Genomic DNA, 24,313 nt, shown 5'->3' with positions numbered 1-24,313 from the left:
ATAGGTCTGCCGGACCCTCAGTATAATCTATATCACACCTATCTCTCAGTGCATAGGCCTGCTGGACCCTCAGTATAATCTGTATCACACCTATCTCTTAGTGCATAGGCCTGCTGGACCCTCGGTATAATCTGTATCACACCTATCTCTCAGTGCATAGGTCTGCTGGACCCTCAGTATAATCTGTATCACACCTATCTCTCAGTGCATAGGCCTGCTGGACCCTCAGTATAATCTGTATCACACCTATCTCTCAGTGCATAGGCCTGCTGGACCCCCCGTATATCTGTATCACACCTATCTCTTAGTGCATAGGTCTGCTGGACCCTCAGTATAATCTGTATCACACCTATCTCTTAGTGCATAGGCCTGCTGGACCCTCAGTATAATCTGTATCACACCTATCTCTCAGTGCATAGGTCTGCTGGACCCTCAGTATAATCTGTATCACACCTATCTCTCAGTGCATAGGCCTGCTGGACCCTCAGTATAATCTGTATCACACCTATCTCTCAGTGCATAGGCCTGCTGGACCCTCACTATAATCTGTATCACACCTATCTCTTAGTGCATAGGTCTGCTGGACCCGCAGTATAATCTGTATCACACCTATCTCTCAGTGCATAGGCCTGCTGGACCCTCACTATAATCTGTATCACACCTATCTCTTAGTGTATAGGTCTGCTGGACCCTCAGTATAATGTGTATCACACCTATCTCTCAGTGCATAGGCCTGCTGGACCCTCAGTATAATGTGTATCACACCTATCTCTCAGTGCATAGGTCTGCTGGGCCTGCTGGACCCTCAGTATAATCTGTATCACACCTATCTCTCAGTGCATAGGCCTGCTGGACCCTCAGTATAATCTGTATCACACCTATCTCTCAGTGCATAGGCCTGCTGGACCCTCACTATAATCTGTATCACACCTATCTCTTAGTGCATAGGCCTGCTGGACACTCAGTATAATCTGTATCACACCTATCTCTCAGTGCATAGGTCTGCTGGACCCTCAGTATAATCTGTATCACACCTATCTCTCAGTGCATAGGCCTGCTGGACCCTCAGTATAATCTGTATCACACCTATCTCTTAGTGCATAGGTCTGCTGGACCCTCAGTATAATCTGTATCACACCTATCTCTCAGTGCATAGGCCTGCTGGACCCTCAGTATAATCTGTATCACACCTATCTCTCAGTGCATAGGCCTGCTGGACACTCACTATAATCTGTATCACACCTATCTCAGTGCATAGGCCTGCTGGACACTCACTATAATCTGTATCACACCTATCTCTTAGTGCATAGGCCTGCTGGACTCTCACTATAATCTGTATCACACCTATCTCTCAGTGCATAGGTCTGCTGGACCCTCACTATAATCTGTATCACACCTATCTCTCAGTGCATAGGCCTGCTGGACCCTCACTATAATCTGTATCACACCTATCTCTCAGTGCATAGGTCTGATGGACCCTCACTATAATCTGTATCACACCTTTCTCTTAGTGCATAGGTCTGCTGGACCCTCAGTATAATCTGTATCACACCTATCTCTCAGTGCCTAGGTCTGCTGGACCCTCAGTATAATCTGTATCACACCTATCTCTTAGTGCATAGGCCTGCTGGACCCTCACTATAATCTGTATCACACCTATCTCTTGCATTGATGATGCTAATAAATGTTTTTTTTGTAACTGCTCAGTTTTATTTTGACGGATGGAGACGAAACAGAGTGCATGTTATTTCTAGGAGTTTCCGCTACAATATGATGCAGTTTTCATGAAATTCAGTTCAGACGTTTTTGCGCCAACTTGGAACAGAGAAACACAACGTTCTTATGTTAGTATACTGTAGAATAAAAAACATGTCTTCCTAAAAGCCAGATTTCTGAATCAGTAGTATAACAAACTCATCTTAATATCCAATTATAGATTTTGACAGGTTCTATGTATTTATTTGTGTAATCTGTGCATGTCTAACCTATACAAAGGATAGTAAAAATACGGTGATAAAAGGACTTTCACAATATGAAAAACACAACCAAGACAATTTGGGGTATATTACCACACTACGGGGGTTATTCAGATTGGTTAGCAATCCAAAAAAGTTAGCAATTGGGCAGAACCATGGGGGTCATTCAGAGTTGATCGTAGCTGTGCTGTGCTGAGGGGGGACGCATGTCAGTGCCGCCCCCCCCCCCCCCGCAGAAGTGCAAAGGCATCGTACAGCGGCGATGCCTTTGCACTTCAGGAGTAGCTCCCGACCAGCGCAGCTTTAGCTTTCTGGCTGGGAGCTACTCGTTGCTCCCCGGCCCGCAGCGGCTGCGTGTGACATCACACCTGCGTTGGCTGGACCGCGCCCCCTAAACGGTGGCTTAACGCCGCCATCCAGCCCCCTCCCGCCCAGTGACCGCCTCAGAGGCGATCACTAGGCAACGATGGCTGGCATGCGCCGGAGCACTGCGGCATGCGCAGTTCCGACCCGATCGCTGCGCTGGAAGAAACTGCAGCGAGCGATCGGGTCGGAATGACCCCCCATGTGCACTGCAAGTGGGACAGATGTAACATGGGCAGAGATAGTTAGATTTGGGTTACATTTTCCTTGCAGGACCAAACTCTCACCTAATTGAACTCCCCCCATAAGATCAAGGGGTAGATTTACCCTTGGCAACCAAATTCTATATTTTTTCTAGAATGCAGTATAGAAATATTAGCTAGATTCTGATTGATTGCCATAAGCAACACGTCCACTTTTCATTAATAGAAGCTTAGTACATGTATCCCCACGTTTGCTATAAAAGTTCTGTCTGGCCCTCAGACCCGCAGTGCCCTTCTGTTCCGAATTGCCTTATGATTTTTTGGAACTGCAACAAATCTTCTTCTCTTGAGGAAGCCTGGAACGCCGTAGTCATTGTCCCACAAATATTCCGGAGAAAGAATTTTCGTCGGCTTGTGATAAATAAAATATTTGTTCAAGTAGCTCTCGTCATGCCAAATGGCTTCGATCCCATTTTTCTTGTCCGCCATCATGGCGTGATAACAGAAGTTGCTTAACTTATAGACTTCTTCTACAATACCCCCGAAAAAACCCCCTGCATAATAAAAGTCTCCCTCATCTTCGGGAACGTAGGCCGCAGACTCTGATCTGCGCTCGTAAGTGAAGCCCGGACGTGATGTGTCGTACAGGCCAGGATGCAACGTCCCAAACAGGTCGCTTAAGATCTCCACCCCAACGTCATCGCTGAACCTCATGTCCACGTCCACGCACACCAAATAGTCCACCTCGTTGACGAATCGCTGGCGGGAATATTCTCGGATCATCTCCATGCGCCTCATAGACACCTCCTGCCACCTCTGGTAGCTGGGAACTTTCAGGACGACCATCTGTCTCCCCTCGCTGAGGGTAATGTTGGGGATGTCCCCGACACGGTCAGTAAACACGTAGTAGATCACTTTGTATCCCTTCATGAAATACTTTTCAGCGGTTTTGATGAAAGTCGGGATGAAGACGGTATACCTGAAGAACAAGTCATCAGCGTTTTAAAATACATTAGATCAGTACAAAAGTGCAGCGATGACATACAGATGTGTCTTCATACATCTGGCTTCAATACGCCGCACAGCGGGAGATGACGGGCACATGTGAGCCGACTGGTCCTGTGCAACTCAGCTAAAATCGGGCGTCTTATTTGTCGAAATGCTCTAGGACGCAGCGGGAGACTGTGCTGAATAATTTCATATTCGACACTTGTATATTTGTGTGTGACCGAGTTTGTTTATGAAGCACAACGGAACTTGGCAAGGGAAGAAGCTGCGGCTGCTACATTGTAGCACCTCTTATACAGATTCAGAGACTCCATCGCACGCAGGTATACAAGTGTCATATATCACATTAATCAGTGCAGTCTCCGTGTTCATCTTCGTCGCATCGCATAGCGAGTAAGACTCATTTTCTGCAAAAAAGACGCCCGACTCTGGCAGTGTCTCATGGGAACTGGCGTGCCAGGAGGTTCTATTTGGCATAACAGGCAGGAGAGATGTAAGAGGACACGTCTGTATTGCCGTGCTGCACAGGGCACATCAAAAATACGGATGGCATCATTGTTTCTCAGCCCCTCCAGTCACTTCTTACAGGGTGATTTCATGGGCAGAAAGTGGATGGGGGGCTGAGCAACTATATGCAGTATATATATATATATATATATATATATACATATACATACACACACACACACACACACACACACACATATACAAATGTATATATGTGTGTATGTATGTTCCAGCATAACTCTGGAATGCCTGGAGCAATTTACACCAAACTTGGTACACATATGATTTACAATCTAGAAACAAATACTGCGGGGGTAAGACACCCCTACGGGTGGGGGTGGGGAGGGGATGACATGTAAAAATCCATAGTTTTCGGGTCACTGAAATGAGTAGTGACACTGCCAATGCCGTTTAAATCCAAGTTCAGCCCCCATCAGCCTGGGGGTGGGGGGGGGAAGGGGTGAAAAATAAAATGTCCAAAATTACCAACATTGGTGTCAAATCCATAGTTTTTGGGGACCCTAAGTTGATCACATGTTGAAAATTGATATGTTCCTTAGACTGTCCGTTAACATATAGGCTATGGATCTTAACGCCAATTCTTTTCGGGGTTGGGTAGTGAACTTAAACTTGAAGATGGGCGCAATGAAAATAGTCATATTGCGTTTAGATTTCCACACGGCCGATCTATATAGCCCTAACTCACTCACCGACTCACTCACCCACTCAGACTCACTCACTCATCACTAATTCTCTTACTTCCCAATATGTTAGGAAGATGTTACACAGGTATTCTTCAGGTGGGAAATAGGAAAACTATATCACGTGAATTTGAATAAATCTCCCCTACGGGGATAAAAAGGGGTTGGCATAATGACGTCATTACTGATGCGTGGCTTGGGTTACCTGAACGATAACGCCCAAACGGACAAGATCGGATCAATATTTGGCTAATGGCCGGGAATACGCGGATAATTGTGGGGTACTTGGATTACCCTTATTTACAAATCTGTGAATTTCTGTATGCTATTCTGACCCTGCTTACCCCTATACACAGTCTAATACTTTATGTCATACATTTATTTCCCTGTATGGCTGCTGCTAATGTCTGTGCTATGACATCATAATGGCCCTATGTGCTGTGACATCATAATGATCCTATGTGCTATGACATCACAATGGTCCCACACGGTATGTTATCAGCCAGCGCAGCACAGTAGGGGCTTATTCTGTTGCCTGACCTCAGTAGAGTAGGAAGCGATTGCTGAAGCTCAATTACCGAGTATTTATCAGGTTCCAGTATTGAGAAGCGCCCTTCGTGTAAGGATAGCTACTTATTATATACAGGTTTTTTTTTGGATCAGAAGTGAGGAGGCTTTAGACATGGGTGGAGCTTTGCCGATAAAGTTTCGCTGGCCGATCCTCCGGGATAAGGTGAGATGTTATTTTTATTTATTGTACTTTGATATTTGCACAATTAGGGGTTTTCACGGTTCTCAAGAGGGGTGGGGCTCACCTGAAAGTGGGCGTGTCCGGGGACAGAAGGCGGTGCTTTGTCCCAATTTAGTAGGCCTAAATGTCAGGAGGTGTCTGTGCCTACATCTGACTAAGCTAAGAGAGTATTATTATTATTTACAGCATTTCTGGTTCTCAGTAGGCGTTACATAGGAGCGGAAATGGCTGTTCTACAGTAGCGGATCTTGCCACGGGCAAGCAGGACTTTTGCCCGGGGCGCCGCCTTCCGGAGGGCGCCGCACCACGGCAAGATCCGCTGCTGATGTGCCGTGCGCCCACCGCTGCCCGCTGTCCCCCGCCGTGAAGGGAACTAGACGCGTAGCGTCTAGTTCCCCTTCGTGGAGAGGACCTTTGCTGTGCGGTGCGCGATGACGTCATCGCGCACCGCACATCTTTCATAGACGCTACTACTGTACAGGGGGCGTAAGTGACAACGCCCCCTGTATGAAGCCACGCCCCCATCGCCTGCCCGGGGCGCTCAAAACCCTGGAGCCGGCCCTGCTGTTCTAGCCAGAAACCTGTTAGTAGTTCAGGCCTGGAGCTGAGAACCCTGGAATGAGGGGTTAGATCTGCTACTATAGCCCTATATCTGTCATGTATTATATACAGATATGTGGCTACATTAGTGTGTAGCTGTTACACAATAGCTGTGTATGTAACTAGATAGTGAATTGTGTCTTTCTGTAACAGGTCTCCAGATACAACTTGGCTGACACAGTAACAGTCTCTCTGGTAAAGGGGGATGGACATCTTGGAATGAGGCTGATTCAGAATGACGAGAACTTCCTCGAGGTTTCCCACATAGTACAGAAAGGACCACTCTTCAATGTACTACATATAGGTAATATAATCCTTCATATATGTAACAGCACATTAAGTATTATCTAAATAAGAACGTAAAGTATAAGTATTAGTACAAAGTAAGAGTAAAAAGGCACTTATATGACAATGGCAGTATATGGCATGCTGTAAGCTCTCACGTGCAGGGCCCTCTGCCCTCATGTGCTTCTCCTTCCCTTATACTGCCATCTACTCCCTACAGCGGCACATAACCCTCGGGTTCTGCCGCCCTGCTGCTTATTTGGCTATAATGACCGCTGATGCAGCAACGTGTATAATCCATGTCCTGCTATAGTCTGGCCTGTAAGTCGCTGCTTTCTTCTATTGTTTATACTGTTTCTGATTATATTTTATATTCAACTATGTTATCATTTACAGGAGACGAAATAATAAAGTTTAACAACAAAAAAGTTCTGGGATGGACCGTGAAGGAATTCTGGGCTCATGAGAGGAACACCAAGCCTGGAGATAAGATCAAGATATTAGTGTACCGCGGTCGCCCAGAAGGTTCAACTTTACGAGTAGATGATTCGTCAGAGGAAGGGTGAGTTCCATATAAGCGCTATCTATATATGACCAATGTATACTGTAACAATACACAGCCATAATGTTATATACTAGAATGGTTCCTATTGTTATTATCATTACTGCGTGTGCACATTTAGGACTCAGCCATGTGTATATGATAACGCTGCCACATCAGGTGGAACATAACAAGCAGAAAATAGCGCTAATGCAAGTGACTATTTAGTACGTGCCCAAGGGAATACATGGGCGGCATACAAAGGCACGGCTCAGTGCACTAAGTTGCCCACGTACCTAGGCATGGCGCATCTGCCCGCACCAATGCCGCAGGCCGGATGAGCATGGCTACATCTGTAACTTGAGCTTGCACGGCCCTGAACCAGGTACATATGACTTGCATATTTGCCATCTTCCGCCTCTGGAATATTCCAGGAGAGGACATGCAGCGGGTCACTGAGGGGGCGTGGCTGGACCCACCCCCTCACAACATAACGCTGTAAATTACAGGTGTCGGGAGGGGACAGGGCCAAGATGATGCGATTCTCTGAGAATCAGGTCATCGTGTCTCCCATTTCTCCCACTTCAGTAGGGAGACCGCTGGACTTCTTAAGTAAATGTGGATGTTCCAGAAGAGTAGGCGAGGGCAGCTTAATAGTATGTTAGGAAAAGGCCCTAATTGTTCAACTAGTGAGCACAGCACTAATGAGCAAATGATTTACTCACTCTTTATGTTTTACAGACCAGCACCAGCAGTTCAGCACGCCGCATCTAGCAGAGGACCAGCAGATAATGCCACACCTGCTGTATCACCAGTTCCTCATCATGCCGCATCTGCAATATTACCAGCATCAGCAGTTCAGTGTGCCGCATCTGCCATATTATCAGCAGTTCAGAGATCAACATCTGCCATAGTCCCATCACCAGTTCCTCAGAATGGAGCATCTGTCATAGATCCGGCGGAGAATCAGAATGGCGCATCTGTCATAGATCCGGCAGAGAATCAGTGTGGCGCATCTGCCGTAGATCCGGAAGAGTATCAGAATGGCGCATCTGCCGTAGATCTGGAAGAGAATGAGAATGGCGCATCTGCCGTAGATCTGGAAGAGAATAAGAATGGCGCATCTTCCGTAGATCCGGAAGAGTATCTGAGTGGCGCATCTGCCAGTAAGCGTAGTGTTATCTCACACGCAGATAGGGTTGAAATATCACACGCAGCGCATGTTATAATCTCGCACGCAGCTCGCGTAGAAATCCTACATGCAGATAGTATTGAGATCGCCCACGCAGATCGCATTGTTCTCCCACAGAGAGCCAGAGGAAAGAAGGTCAAGAAAATCAATTGGATGGGCAGATTTGTTAAATTCGTAGATGAAGCGATCGCAGATTTGAGTGACTGCTACAGCGCACCAGGATTACTGTGGTGCCTGTTGTAAAGCTGAATGCAGCACAGCGTAAGTGTCATGGCTTATGGCACCGCTGCCAGCCACTTACCTCTCCGTGGCTGAGGAGGTCTCCAGGGCTCTGATGACCTCCAGCTGCTTCCATTCCAATGAACTACTCCAACATAGCCGTTCCATCCCGCTATACCAGAATAGCCAGTTCCAGCCCGGTGACTAGCCAATCCCAGACTGGCCTATCAGCCTAGCCAATAACAGCACGGCATAGGTTTCCCAGAGGTTTCCCCCACAGGGGGTTTTACTCTGAGGATGACTCTTCCTGAGTCCCGAGACTTAAATTACCAAAAGATCCAAGTTGTAAATAAAATCTCTGATCCCTTTTCCCTCTACATCCGTCTCCTTGTCTTTATTTGAGTTGAAGTTCATGGGGTGGTGTAATCTGGGCTGAGAAGAGAGGGGTGGGGGGCATCAGCCATAAGACAGCGTATAGATCCTGTGGGGGGGGGGGGGGGGGATATATATGTTATCACACCCACAATAAGACAGAAGATCGAGGGGTGAGATTCAATTGCCCCCAGTTATCGCGCTGATCGCGTCCATTACACCAGTGCAAAGCACCTAAACCCGATGAAAGTAATGGGTCTCTTTATGCGCATTTCAACTCGGTACCCCCGGGTTACCCACAGCAGCACACCTCACTGGTCACCAGGTCCCTTCCTATAATTAGTGTGCCAAGGCGCTATAGAATGTATGGGTGGGGGAGGGAGGGGGGGGGGTCAAGGAACATGCAGTAGGGCCTGATTCAGCATGAGTTGTAGACGTGCGAAAAACCGCACACCTACAACACTTTACGCTGACATGCGGGGGGACGTCCTGCCCCCCCCTCCCCCGGAAACATGTGAGCGCATCACATGACGGTGATGTTCTCGCATGTTTGAGGTTGCCCTCTGTCTACGCAGCCTGGCTTTGAAGGCAGATGGCCACCTACCATGTTTTGACTCGCAGCGGCTGTGTGTGACGTCACATGCCTCTGCCCGTCTCACTGTGTGCACACGCGCAGTGCAGCTTCTGAGCGTGTGCGCACTGTAGTGGGATTCAGCAGGCGAGCGCTGTTGGAGCAGCGTTCCATGCTGAATCGGGCCCATAAGGCGCTGTGTCTAGGGGAAGAAGATGGGAGATCATTTTAAGGTTTAGAATAAATGTTATCATGGAAAAATGTTATTTGGGTTTTACATTGTATATACTTTTTTAAATGTCTCCTATATAATTGCCCAGATCTGTCACTCTGTGACTGTGTGGCTAACGCTGGGCGGAGTCTCAGCGATGGGCGGAGTCAGAGTCACAGAGTTGGGCAAATAGGAGGTTAGGTTATGAGGCTGCAGCTGCAGATGTTGTCGCCTCTCAGCTCCTGCCCCTTCCCCTCCACGTCCCTGGACCTCAGCCCCTCCATTCGTGTCCGTGTTACAGGACACCACTAAAGGATGGAGCTGCAGCTCCAAGCCCCCAATGAAAACAGGCCCAAAGGATCCTCTGCAATGTGACGCCCCCGTGCAGTGTAACTAGCTGCTGGAACTGCCGTCCTGGTGCTCACCTCCTCTCACCCGCCTCCCCTGGTGTAGAGTCCAACTGCAACATGCTCTGAATGGATGCTGGATAACCCCTCCACACCCTGCTACACTCAAGCAGAGACCTTCCCGCACCACGGCCCTGTGCTATCATAGTGATGTAGTGTGGGGAAGTATCATAGTGATGTAGTGTGGGGAAGTATCATAGTGATGTAGTGTGGGGTAGTAGCACAGTGATATAGTGTGGGGAAGTATCATAGTGATAAAATGTGGGGAAGTATCATAGCGATATAACGTGGGGATGTAGTGTGGGGAAGTATCATAGTGATACAGTGTGGGGATGTAGTGTCGGGAAGTATCAGTGATATAGTGTGGAGATGTAGTGTGGGAAAGTATAGTGATGTAGTGTGGGGAAGTATCATAGTGATGTAGTGTGGGGAAGTATCATAGTGATGTAGTGTGGGGAAGTATCATAGGGATGTAGTGTGGGGAAGTATCATAGGGATATAATGTGGGGATGTAGTGTGGGGAAGTATCATAGTGATATAGTGTGGGGATGTAGTGTGGGGAAGTATCATAGTGATGTAGTGTGGGGAAGTATCAAAGTGATGTAGTGTGGGGAAGTATCATAGTGATGTAGTGTGGGGAAGTAGCACAGTGATATAGTGTGGGGAAGTATCATAGTGATATAGTGTGGGGAAGTATAGTGATATAATGTGGGGATGTAGTGTGGGGAAGTATCATAGTGATATAGTGTGGGGATGTAGTGTGGGGAAGTATCATAGTGATATAGTGTGGGGAAGTATCATAGTGATATAATGTGGGGATGTAGTGTGGGGAAGTATCATAGTGATATAGTGTGGGGATGTAGTGTGGGGAAGTATCATAGTGATATAATGTGGGGATGTAGTGTGGGGAAGTATCATAGTAATATAGTGTGGGGAAGTATCATAGTGATATAATGTGGGGATGTAGTGTGGGGAAGTATCATAGTGATATAGTGTGGGGAAGTATCATAGTGATATAGTGTGGGGATGTAGTGTGGGAAAGTATAGTGATGTAGTGTGGGGAAGTATCATAGGGATGTAGTGTGGGGAAGTATAGGGATGTAGTGTGGGGAAGTATCATAGTGATATAGTATGGGGATGTAGTGTGGGGAAGTATCATAGTGATATAGTGTAGGGATGTAGTGTGGGGAAGTATCATAGTGATATAGTGTAGGGATGTAGTGTGGGGAAGCATCATAGTGATATAGTGTGGGGATGTAGTGTGGGGAAGTATAGTGATGTAGTGTGGGGAAGTATCATAGTGATGTAGTGTGGGGATGTAGTGTGGGGAAGTATCATAGTGATATAGTGTGGGGAAGTATCATAGTGATACAGTGTGGGGATGTAGTGTGGGGAAGTATCATAGTGATACAGTGTGGGGATGTAGTGTGGGGAAGTATCATAGTGATATAGTGTGGGGATGTAGTGTGGGGAAGTATCAGTGATGTAGTGTGGGGAAGTATAGTGATGTAGTGTGGGGAAGTATCATAGTGATGTAGTGTGGGGAAGTATCATAGGGATGTAGTGTGGGGAAGTATCATAGTGATATAGTGTAGGGATGTAGTGTGGGGATGTAGTGTGGGGAAGTATAGTGATATAGTGTGGGAATGTAGTGTGGGGAAGTATCATAGTGATGTAGTGTGGGGAAGTATCATAGTGATGTAGTGTGGGGAAGTAGCACAGTGATATAGTGTGGGGAAGTATCATAGTGATATAGTGTGGGGAAGTATCATAGTGATATAATGTGGGGATGTAGTGTGGGGAAGTATCATAGTGATACAGTGTGGGGATGTAGTGTGGGGAAGTATCATAGTGATATAACGTGGGGATGTAGTGTGGGGAAGTATCATAGTGATATAACGTGGGGATGTAGTGTGGGGAAGTATCATAGTGATATAGTGTGGGGATGTAGTGTGGGGAAGTATCATAGTGATACAGTGTGGGGATGTAGTGTGGGGAAGTATCATAGTGATATAACGTGGGGATGTAGTGTGGGGAAGTATCATAGTGATATAACGTGGGGATGTAGTGTGGGGAAGTATCATAGTGATATAGTGTGGGGATGTAGTGTGGGGAAGTATCATAGTGATACAGTGTGGGGATGTAGTGTGGGGAAGTATCATAGTGATATAGTGTGGGGATGTAGTGTGGGGAAGTATCATAGTGATATAGTGTAGGGATGTAGTGTGGGGAAGTATAGTGATATAGTGTGGGAATGTAGTGTGGGGAAGTATCATAGTGATGTAGTGTGGGGAAGTATCATAGTGATGTAGTGTGGGGAAGTATCATAGTGATGTAGTGTGGGGAAGTAGCACAGTGATATAGTGTGGGGAAGTATCATAGTGATATAGTGTGGGGAAGTATCATAGTGATATAATGTGGGGATGTAGTGTGGGGAAGTATCATAGTGATACAGTGTGGGGATGTAGTGTGGGGAAGTATCATAGTGATATAACGTGGGGATGTAGTGTGGGGAAGTATCATAGTGATATAGTGTGGGGATGTAGTGTGGGGAAGTATCATAGTGATGTAGTGTGGGGATGTAGTGTGGGGAAGTATCATAGTGATATAGTGTGGGGATGTAGTGTGGGGAAGTATCATAGTGATACAGTGTGGGGATGTAGTGTGGGGAAGTATCATAGTGATACAGTGTGGGGATGTAGTGTGGGGAAGTATCATAGTGATATAGTGTGGGGATGTAGTGTGGGGAAGTATCATAGTGATATAGTGTGGGGAAGTATAGTGATACAGTGTGGGGATGTAGTGTGGGGAAGTATCATAGTGATACAGTGTGGGGATGTAGTGTGGGGAAGTATCATAGTGATATAGTGTGGGGATGTAGTGTGGGGAAGTATCATATTGATGTAGTGTGGGGAAGTATAGTGATGTAGTGTGGGGAAGTATCATAGTGATGTAGTGTGGGGAAGTATCATAGGGATGTAGTGTGGGGAAGTATATAGTGATACAGTGTGGGGATGTAGTGTGGGGAAGTATCATAGTGATACAGTGTGGGGATGTAGTGTGGGGAAGTATCATAGTGATACAGTGTGGGGATGTAGTGTGGGGAAGTATCATAGTGATACAGTGTGGGGATGTAGTGTGGGGAAGTATCATAGTCATATAGTGTGGGGATGTAGTGTGGGGAAGTATCATAGTGATATAGTGTGGGGATGTAGTGTGGGGAAGTATCATAGTGATATAGTGTGGGGATGTAGTGTGGGGAAGTATCATAGTGATGTAGTGTGGGGAAGTATCATAGTGATATAGTGTGGGGATGTAGTGTGGGGAAGTATCATAGTGATATAGTGTGGGGATGTAGTGTGGGGAAGTATCATAGTGATATAGGGGGTAATTCTGAGTTGATCGCAGCAGCCAAAAAGTTAGCAACTGGGCAAAACCATGTGCACTGCAGGTGTGGCAGATATAAAATTTGCAGAGAGAGTTAGATTTGGGTGGGTTATTTTATTTCTGTGCAGGGTCAATACTGGCTGCTTTATTTTTACACTGCAAATTAGACTGCAGATTGAACACACCCCACCCAAATCTAACTCTCTCTGCACATGTTATATCTGCTCCCCCTGCAGTGCACATGGTTTTGCCGAATTGCTAAAAAAATTCCTGCTGCGATCAACTTGGAATTACCCCCATAGTGTGGGGATGTAGTGTGGGGAAGTATCATAGTGATATAGTGTGGGGATGTAGTGTGGGGAAGTTTCATAGTGATATAGTGTGGGGATGTAGTGTGGGGAAGTATAGTGATGTAGTGTGGGGAAGTATCATAGTGATACAGTGTGGGGATGTAGTGTGGGGAAGTATCATAGTGATATAGTGTGGGGATGTAGTGTGGGGAAGTATCATAGTGATATAGTGTGGGGATGTAGTGTGGGGAAGTATCATAGTGATATAGTGTGGGGATGTAGTGTTGGGAAGTATCATAGTGATGTAGTGTGGGGAAGTATCATAGTGATACAGTGTGGGGATGTAGTGTGGGGAAGTATCATAGTGATATAGTGTGGGGATGTAGTGTGGGGAAGTGTCATAGTGATACAGTGTGGGGATGTAGTGTGGGGAAGTATCATAGTGATATAGTGTGGGGATGTAGTGTGGGGAAGTATCATAGTGATATAGTGTGGGGATGTAGTGTTGGGAAGTATCATAGTGATGTAGTGTGGGGAAGTATCATAGTGATACAGTGTGGGGATGTAGTGTGGGGATGTAGCATAGTGATACAGTGTGGGGATGTAGTGTGGGGAAGTATCATAGTGATATAGTGTGGGGATGTAGTGTGGGGAAGTATCATAGTGATACAGTGTGGGGATGTAGTGTGGGGAAGTATCATAGTGATATAGTGTGGGGATGTAGTGTGGGGAAGTATCATAGTGATATAGTGTGGGGGATGTAGTGTGGGGAAGTATCATAGTGATACAGTGTGGGGATGTAGTGTGGGGAAGTATCATAGTGATACAGTGTGGGGATGTAGTGTGGGGAAGTATCATAGTGATATAGTGTGGGGGATGTAGTGTGGGGAAGTATCATAGTGATATAGTGTGGGGATGTAGTGTGGGGAAGTATCATAGTAATACAGTGTGGGGATGTAGTGTGGGGAAGTAGCACAGTAATGTAATGTGGGTTGGTAGTTCAGTGATGTAGTATGTCACCGCAGCCCCTCTTCCCACCTGGGAAAACCTCTCTACGGCGCTGATCACACTACCTGCGGTGGCACACAATAGGCCCTTCCTAAAACTCAGCTCCAGGCCCATGTGGAACTTAATCTGGCACCGAGTACCCCTCTCAGCCGCCGCTGGCTGTGCCCGCGCCACCTGACTGGCTGCTGACCCCCTTCTCCCAGGCCCTGTCACTCTTACGTCCGGTGCTGCTGCTCTCTCCTCGGCTTCGGGACACTGCGGCTGGGTGGAAGGATCCGGATAGAACTGATGTGCAGGGGCAGGGTGGAGGAGGGGCGTGAGGATGTCAGGTTGCGGGAATTACCACGAGTCCGCCACTGTATGAAAGTGACCGGTGGTTACCCGTCACCCGTATGGGCCCAGAACTCCTTGCTCTGGTGGCAGGGTACAGAGTAAGACGTCAGGGGCAGCTGGTGGTGACATCAGGACATTGCCCCGTCACTGCCAGACCTAGAAGCCAGGGAGGGCGGAACCTGAGGTGTCACCTGACGCCGGCATTTGTGGACGGGGAGAGATGACGTGTCTACAACTGTCACTTTATGTTACCACCTTCCTCTTACTATATGCTGAGATGGCAAGGCAGCTGTGAGGTGTCTCCATACTCCACAGCCCTTCAGTGGAGACTTCACTGGCTATGACATTCAGTGTTACACCCCCCCCCCCCCACACACACACACACTCTACATACCTGCCCCTCCCCCGCCTGCAGCACCCTGCTCCTCCCCCACCTGCAACACCTGCGGACCGCCTACACCACCCGCGGCACACCCGCTCCCGCCCCTTCCCCACCCGCAGCGTCTCCAGAATCCCTCCCCCATCTGCAACAGTCCCGCACCTGCCCCTCCACCACCCACGGAACCACCGCAGCCCATCCGGACCGCACTCCCCCGCCCCCCTCCCTGTCGCAAGGGGCTATACCACCTTCACCAATGGACACCCTTTCGTTGTGCAATATTTAACCACTAACAAAATTAGGAATGCAGGTAATACTCCATATAATACAAACATTGAACGCCAGAAAGCCGTTCAGGGGTTAAGGGGGCGTAGCCCCTTGCGACAGTGTGAAGAGCACCCGTAGGGTGCGATGAGTCACCTAGTATACTGTATTTAGCATTTACAAGATATTAATAGCGCTGTAGAAGGTGTTTCATTGGCCGGCTGAAATAAAACGGAATGGACAATCTACTATTGTGATCTGGGCACAATGGTAGCGCCCACATATCGTTACAGGATGCAAATATACCGGTCACATATAAGGAGGAGCACACGCCAGCACATGAGCCCGCCCCCTGACTAATGAGCCAATCCTATGGGGTGTAACCAGCAGTCACTCCCACTATGGGGCATAACCCATATCACGGAGGGACAGTAGCAGATACCAGGGACGTGCAGTCAGGGGAGGCAGTGCCTCCCCTGTCATTAATGATTAAAATAATACAAAGAGGTATATGTTTTAGACTTTGTATTATTTTAATATTTTTTACATTGTAAATAGTGTTTTAAATGTGTATAGGAGGCACCACTCTCGGTGCCTCACGCTATTCATATGAAATGGCCGGAAGCGGGGGGCGGAGCTAAGAAATGAGCAGCAAAAGCCTATTGAAAAAAGCTCCTGACGCGGCACTTACTATAAAGTGCCTCTTTGACAGGGGCGTCACAGTTAGCTGTGATTGGGCAGTGGTAGGGGGTAGCACTAAGCTGTGCAGCGTCCATAGCCTGCCGCTCCCCCCCCCTCCCTCCCTCCCTCCTTCCACCCGGCGCCTGAACATACCTTATGCCCTCCGGCGGCGTCACCCTCACACACCCGCCTACCGTCCGGAGGACGGACGCTGCCAGCAGCAGTATCTCCGGCTGGACACTGCTTTGCTCCCTGTTCGCGGCTGTCTCAGCTCCCCCGCTGCGCCCGAGATCAGGAGATCACTACCCAGGTGCGGGCTACACAGGGAAGTGGGATTATGGGGTGTGCATGACCATGTGGAGGGACAGTGGGAGTGGGGTGTGTGGTGGGGGTAGTGGATTATTGGGTGTATGTAAGGGAACAGGGGGACTAGCTTATGTGTTGGGGTAGAGGGTTGTATGTAGGAAGACTAGGGTTTGTGAGGTGGTGTAGAGTTTATGGGTTTTATGTGAGGAGACAGATGGATTAGGGTGTGTGAGTGGTAGAGGGATATGAGGTGTATGTGGGGGGACGGAGTGCTGGGTATATTGGAGCAGAGGGATATTTATTGTATGTGGGGGGGGGGGGGAGTAAGGTATGTTGTTGGGTAGAGGGGTATGCAGTGTATGTTGTCAATCTCTCCGTCACCCACCGCTGTCACCCTCTCCCTGGCATCACCCGCTCCCTGTCACAATCTCCCTGGCGTCACCCACTCCCTCTCACAATCTCTCTGGCGTCACCCACTCCCTGTCATCCTCTGCGGTTACCCTCTCCCTGGCGTCACCTACTGCTGTCACCCTCTCCCTTGGGTTACCCTCTTCCCTGCGTCACCTTTTCCCTGTCACTGCTGTCACCCTCTCCCTGTCATCCACTGCTGTTACCCTCTCCCTGGTGTCATCCTCTCCCTGGCGTCACATATTGCTGTCACCCACTCCTAGCACACACCGCTGTCACACTCTCCCTGACGTCACTCTCTCCCTGTCACCCTCTCCATGGTGTCACCCTCTTCCTGTCACCCTGAGATGCAAATTAGCGGCAAGAGGGTCCAGGGGGCTGATGGCGGCGATTTTGAAGGCCTTTGGTAGTGGCGGTAGGGAGCACTGGCTTGAGGGTGGTAGCGGGCATCGGCGGGACTTAGTGGACATTATGGTTACAGTGCCTCACCAGCCACTGACCTCACCGCACGCCACTGGCAGATACCTGCTGCGTTCCTGCCAGCAGCCGCAACCCCCATAGGTTTCTACGGCGGATTCAATGCTACCAGATATACCAAGATCCGGAATGCAAAGCATTCCCGATACTGCCCCCCACAGATACCGCCATCTGAAGATGGCAGTAGCCCATTTTAGTGTATTAGGGCTACACACTGCACTCTTAGAAGGGAGAGGGTTACCTGGCAATGGCTGCCGTGCATGCGCATTAGTTGGGAGCAAATTAAATAAAATTTGCCCCTGGAACAAATCATGTTGGAATGCAAACGATGAAAGTGAATTTCCATTTTTGCATGCTGTGTTTGGGCAGCTTTGTTTTTATGCTGTGATTTAGAATTCAGCCAGGAAACGCCCCTACAAATTACAAATCTGCCGGCGCATTTTATATCTGCCTCCCCATCAGTAGCGGATCTTGCCACGGGCAAGCAGGACTTTTGCCCGGGGCGGCGCCATCCGGAGGGCGCCGCACCATGGCAAGATCCGCTGTGTTGCTCCCCGCTGCCGCGGCCCGCTGTCCGCTGTGAAGGGAAACTAGACGCTACGCGTCTAGTTTCCCTTCCTGGAGAGGACCTTCACTGTAATGATGTGCGGTGCGCGTTGACGTCATCGCGCACCGCACAGCAAAGGTCCTCTCCACGAAGGGAACTAGACACTTAGCGTCTAGTTTTCCTTCGTGGAGAGGACCTTTGCTGTGCGGTGCGCGATGACGTCATCGCGCACCGCACATCCTACTACAGTACAGGGGGCATAACTGACCACGCCCCCTGTATGAAGCCATGCCCCCTAATGCCACCCGGGGCGCCAGAAGCCCCGGAACCGGCCCTGCCCCTCATCTGCACGGCTTCACCAAGTTGGAAATTGCTCCTTTTTGAAAAAAAAAAAGTTGTTCCTAACCCTGAGTCAGGTCCTGGGTATTCAGAAGATGACGCAAGTCAAGGAAAAGGGCTGACGCCAAGTGACATCCTGTACCAGCCACATGCGCCAAACATTCGTTGAGTAAAGCATTGGCGCGGCCTGTAAGTGGTAGGGTCCTCAAAAGTGGCTGCAGCTACTATGACATTGCCTGCTTATTCCCACCCTAGTACCAATCCCATCCCCCCCTACTGTTCTGCAGCCATATCGCCCTTCCACGCGATAACAATCTGCAGACTATTCCTCATCTGTAAACACCTGGCAATATATCCTGCAGAGGATCTACTGCTTGAAACCCAGGACAAGGCGTACAGTTGGATTTGGGAGAATAATTAATGTGCGCTTCTTAAGAGAATGGACTGTTGGTTCCCGAGAACCCCAACCACAGACTCTGACTTGCAGAGCTACGATTTGCCACTTCACGCCCATTAGCCGCCGCTATGTGACACGAGGGGTCACTATATACCCCTTCTCCCAACACAGTTTACTTGAACCAACCTTTTAATTGCAAAGGCGGTGAGGCCAATGTGGACGTCTCGCTGGTGGAACTGTGCGTTCAGTATCTCAAGGTTATAGGTGCCGTTCCACACAATCGGCGCAAACCAAGGAGTCATCATCAAGACGTCGAGTCTCCTGGAAGGAGACAGACAGATATCACCCCTCCATTCTGTCTTAACGTATATGGATTTTAGGGGAAAGGTCTGTAATACTATTTTCTCATACGTTCTAGAGAATTCTGGGGACGACATCAAGACCATGGGGTATAGACGGGATCCGCAGGAGACATGGGCACTCTAAAGACTTTTCATTGGGTGTGAACTGGCTCCTCCCTCTATGCCCCTCCTCCAGACCTCAGTTTTAGAGTGTGCCCAGGTCGACTGGATGCACTCTGAGGAGCTCTACTGAGTTTCTCTGTAAAGACTTATGTTAGGTTTTTTATTTTCAGGTAGATCTGCTGGCATCAGACTCCCTGCTTCGTGGGACTGAGGGGGCAGAAGCAGAACCAACTTCCTCAGAGTTTCATGGCTCTGCTTCTGGCTGACAGGACACCATTAGCTCCTGAAGGGAACTGAATGCTAGCCGTGTCTAGATGCTCACTCCCACAGCACGCCGTCACCCCCCTCACAGAGCCAGAAGTCAGAAGACAGCTGAGTATGAGAAGAATGATCTTCAATCAAGTAAGTGACGGCTGAGGTGCGGCGCGGCTGGCGGGAGCGCAGCGCGCCATTGCTGCCCACACACACAGGCACTGCAGGGTGCAGGGCGCGGAAGGCGCCCTGGGCAGCAAGAAAAATACCTCAAAACTGGCTAAAAGGGGGCATAAGATGCCCTACCCCCGCCAGTATAAATATTGTCATGGATACTGAGGGGCGGAGCTTCTTCCTCAGGCAGCCAGCACACTACTCAGCACCATCTCTCTCTCCTCAGGCTGCAGAGAACACGCTGGTCCTCTCCTCCACTTCTGACAAGTACAGGGTGCTATAAAGAGGGGGCACAAAGCGATTGTGGTGCATTTGATAGTGTATATTACTATTTAAAAGCGCTTTTGGGCTGTGGACATACTGTGTTCACAGGCAATACTGGCGCTGGGTTTGTGAGCTGGCTGCTCCTATCCTGTGTTCCTCTGACAGATTTTACTGTGGGTCTGTCCCCAAAATAAGTCCCAGTGTGTCTGTGAGTGTGGTGTACACGTGTGAGGCATGTCTGAGGCAGGGAGTTCCTCCCCGGAGGAAGCCATTTTAGGGACACAGAGTTGTAATGTGGTGGCGCTACCGGCACACCAAGAGCCTGCATGGGTGAAAGAGCTACGTGACAGTATGCATCTGATTAACCGTAGATTAGATAAGTCTGAATCTAAGGCTGCATGCTGGGGAAAATCTGTGGAAGATGTGATTTTTCAGGATGCTGTTATTCCTTATGCGGGCGGCCCCTCTGGGTCACATAAGAGACCATTTGCAAATGTTGTAAACACTGATACCGACACGGATTCTGATTCTTGTGTCGACAATAGTGAATCCAGAGAGATAAGATCATAAATTGGCAAAAAGTATACAATATATGATTGTGGCTATAAGGGACGTGTTGGTGGTTACAGAAAGCACTCCTGTACCTCAGGAGAAAGCTTATTTATGTAAGGAAAAGAAATCCAAAGTCACGTTCCCTCCTTCACACGAACTAAATGCTCTGTTTGAAGGGATGTGGGTGAATCCTGATTAAAAAAAAAAATTGTATTCCCAAAAAGATTCACATAGCTTATCCTTTCCCGGATGAAGACAGGAAAAAATGGGAGTCACCCCCTGTGTTAGACAGTGCACTTTCCAGGTTGACAAAGAAGGTAATTCTCCATGCTCCTGGCACGGCTTCTCTTAAAGAGCCGGCAGACCGCAAAATGGAAACGACATTAAAATCCATTTATGTTACCAATGGTACACTGATCAGGCCCACTATTGCCTGCGCATAGGTGAGTCGCACTATTGAAATATGGTCAGAAAGCGTGTCATCAGAAATTGACACGATTGATAAAGATGAGATACTCCTTAAGTTAGGGAATATCAAGGACGCTGCCGCCTACATGCTGGAAGCAATGAAGGATATTGGACTCGAGTTCACAAGCCGCTACCATGGCAGTATCGGCTAGGCGGGCGTTATGGATTCGCCAGTGGAACGCAGATGCAGATTCCAAAAGAAACATGGAGGCTCTCCCATATAAAGGTGAGGCCTTATTTGGTGATGGCCTGGATGCGTTAGTCTTGGCGGCTACTGCAGGTAAGTCAACATTTTTGCCCTCTGCGCCTGCACCGGCAAAAAAGACCCATCACCCGCAAATGCAGTCCTTTCGGCCCAATAAATACAAAAAGGCGAGAGGTTCCCCCTTCTTTGCAGTTAGGGGAAGGGGAAGGGGAAAGAAGCCCACACCGGCTCCAGGTTCCCAAGAGCAGAAGTCTACCCCTAATTCTGCCAAATCCCCAGCATGACGCTGGAACTCCCTTGCGGGAGGCCACTCGGGTGGGGGCACGTCTCAAACTCTTCAGCCAGGATTGGATTCTGTCTGGCCTGGATCCCTGGGTGTTGCAAATAGTATCCCAGGGATACAAACTAGAGTTTCAAGACGTTCCCCCATGCCGATTTTTCAAATCGACCGTGCCAGCTTCTCCGCCAGAGAGAGAAGCAGTAACAGCGGCAATCCAAAAATTATGTCAAGACCAGGTTATAGTCCTGGTACCGTTGTCACAACAAGGGCGGGGTTTTTATTCAAGCCTCTTTGTTGTTCCAAAGCCGGACGGCTCGGTCAGACCGATCCTAAATCTAAAAGATCTGAATTTCTTCCTGAAAAGGTTCAAGTTCAAGATGGAATCACTTCGGGCGGTGATTGCCAGTCTGGAGGAGGGGGACTACTTAGTGTCGGTGGACATAAAGGATGTTTACCTGCATGTTCCCATTTATCCTCCTCACCAGGCTTATCTGAGATTCGCGGTTCAGGATTGCCATTACCAATTCCAGACGTTACCTTTCGGTCTCTCCACGGCGCCGAGGGTATTCACCAAGGTGATGGAGGAGTTGATGGTCCTCCTTCGTCAGAAAGGAGTCAATATAATCCCTTATCTGGACGACCTTCTGATAGAGGCGAGATCCAGGGAGCAGTTATTACAAAACAAATCCCTTTCCCTGTCAATACTCCAACAACACGGGTGGATCATAAATTACCCAAAGTCACAGTTGGAACCGACGACAAGGTTGTCTTTCCTCGGGATGATTCTGGACACAGAAGTTCAGAGAGTATTTCTTCCACTGGAAAAGGCTCTGGAAATCCAGAAAATGGTAAAACAGATATTGAAACCATCAAGTGTGTCGATCCATCAGTGCATTCGGTTGTTGGGAAGGATGGTGGCGACCTACGAGGCCATACAGTTTGGCAGGTTCCATGCCAGAGTATTCCAGTGGGACCTGTTGGACAAGTGGTCGGGGTCACACCTACACATGCACAGAAAGATAATCCTGTCGTCAAAAAACAGGATTTCGCTCCTGTGGTGGTTGCACAGCTCTCACCTGCTAGAGGGACGCAGGTTCTGGATTCAGGACTGGGTCCTAGTAACCACGGATGCAAGTCTCCGAGTGTTATACACACCAGTGCCTGCAGGAATGTACTGGTGTCTGAACGGAGAGGGTTGCAAAACAAATGAACTCACAGACAGACTGGGGAATATGACATTACGTACACAGAAGGTGATAGGGTAACAAAATCAACACAAAGTGAACAGAGAAGCCCAGAGGCTAAGAAACTGGGTGTCTCCCTAGTATTAGGAATGCTCAGATGGAAAGAAGCGAGATGTTGTGTTTTAATACGTAGAGAACCGAAATGCCGTTGCTAAGGGCAACAGCAAAACCCCAAAGGGTTACCAACGGGTGTGGCAGTAAACTCCTTGGTCAGAGATGGAATAATAGACACAAGGAGAGTCTCCACAGTCCTAGTCCTCACTTGCAGTGCACTGGTTCAGCTTACTGCCACTAAACTGACACCTGAACACCTTGCACAGTGAGAAAGGATTTTGGCAGGCAAGTCTGAGAATACAGCCGCAAACTTGCTAAGTTCACAGAGTAGCAAAAGAACCCCAGCAAGTTAAACGACTGACTCCAGTCTTACTGCTAGGTCTGGATTGGCAGAGTGTAGTACCAAATCCCAAGGCCTATTTGCAGTAAGCAACAAACAAATACAAAGCTACACAGTACTGGCTAACTTTCAGGAACTGACTAACCAACAAAGATTCAGCAGCATCTGCTTAACCTGAGAAGAGGGTTTATATAGCAGGTGCTGTCCACGCCCCACTCAGACCTCACAGACTGTGAGCACAAAAACCAGCACCGGATCCCCTGCTGTGCACAAAGCCTGTAACCACTGCACAGCAAAAGACCCGAACCGGAGTATCAGCTGCGCTCAGGTTACTCCGCTAGCACTTGTCTCCCGGTTGCCATGACGACGTGGCAGCACAGGGCAGGAGACCCTAACACCGAGGCTGGGGAGCAGTCTCTCAGGGAGAAAACTTCCAGGGACGTTGCTCACAACAGGAAGCCTGCCTTCACATAAACGTTCTGGAGCTAAGAGCCATTTACAATAGCCTTCAACAAGCGGTACATCTTCTTCAAGACCGTCCCGTGCAGATCCAGGCAGACAATGTAAGAACAGTCGCATACATAAACAGGCGGGGCGGAATGAAAAGCAGAGCGGCAATGGCAGAGGCGACAAAAATCCTCTGCTGGGCAGAAAAACATCTACAAAGCTCTGTCGGCAATATTCAATCCGGGAGTAGACAACTGGGAAGCAGACTTCCTCAGCAGACACGATCTCCATCCAGGAGAGTGGGGCCTCCACCAAGAAGTCTTCGCAGAGGTGACAAGTCTTTGGGGAGTTCCTCAAATAGACATGATGGCATCTCGTCTCAACAAGAAGCTTCAGAGATACAGTTCCAAGTTGAGAGAACCTCAAGCAGTAGCAGTGGATGCACTGGTGACCCAGTGGGTGTTTCCGTCAGTGTATGTTTTCCCTCCACTTCCGCTGATCCCAAAAGTACTCAGGATCATAAGAAAGACAAGGGTTCGAGCAATCTTCATTGCCCCAGACTGGCCAAGAAGGGCTTGGTACCCAGGTCTTCAGCAGTTACTCATAGGAGATCCTCAGCCTCTTCCTCCTCGGGAGGACCTGCTGCAGCAGGGGCCATGTGTGTACCAAGACTTACCGCGGCTACGTTTGACGGCATGACTGTTGAGCGCCATATCCTAGCCAGGAAGGGTATTCCTAAGGAAGTCATCCCCACCCTTATTCAGGCCAGAAAGGGAGTAACGTCAAAACATTACCACCGTATTTGGAGAAAATATGTGTCTTGGTGTGAATCCAAGAAAGCTCCTA

The 24,313-nt window shown here is 48.6% G+C and overlaps 1 pseudogene; it reads right to left on the bottom strand.

The window, feature by feature from the left end:
• Positions 1 to 1,619: 1,619 nt before the first annotated feature.
• Positions 1,620 to 24,313, bottom strand: part of LOC134948138 (histo-blood group ABO system transferase-like) — a 40,841-nt pseudogene continuing 18,147 nt past the window's right edge.

The sequence above is a fragment of the Pseudophryne corroboree genome, chromosome 8 (assembly GCF_028390025.1).
Source record: "Pseudophryne corroboree isolate aPseCor3 chromosome 8, aPseCor3.hap2, whole genome shotgun sequence".
Lineage (NCBI taxonomy): Eukaryota > Metazoa > Chordata > Amphibia > Anura > Myobatrachidae > Pseudophryne > Pseudophryne corroboree.
This window is presented reverse-complemented; position numbering and strand designations above follow the sequence as displayed.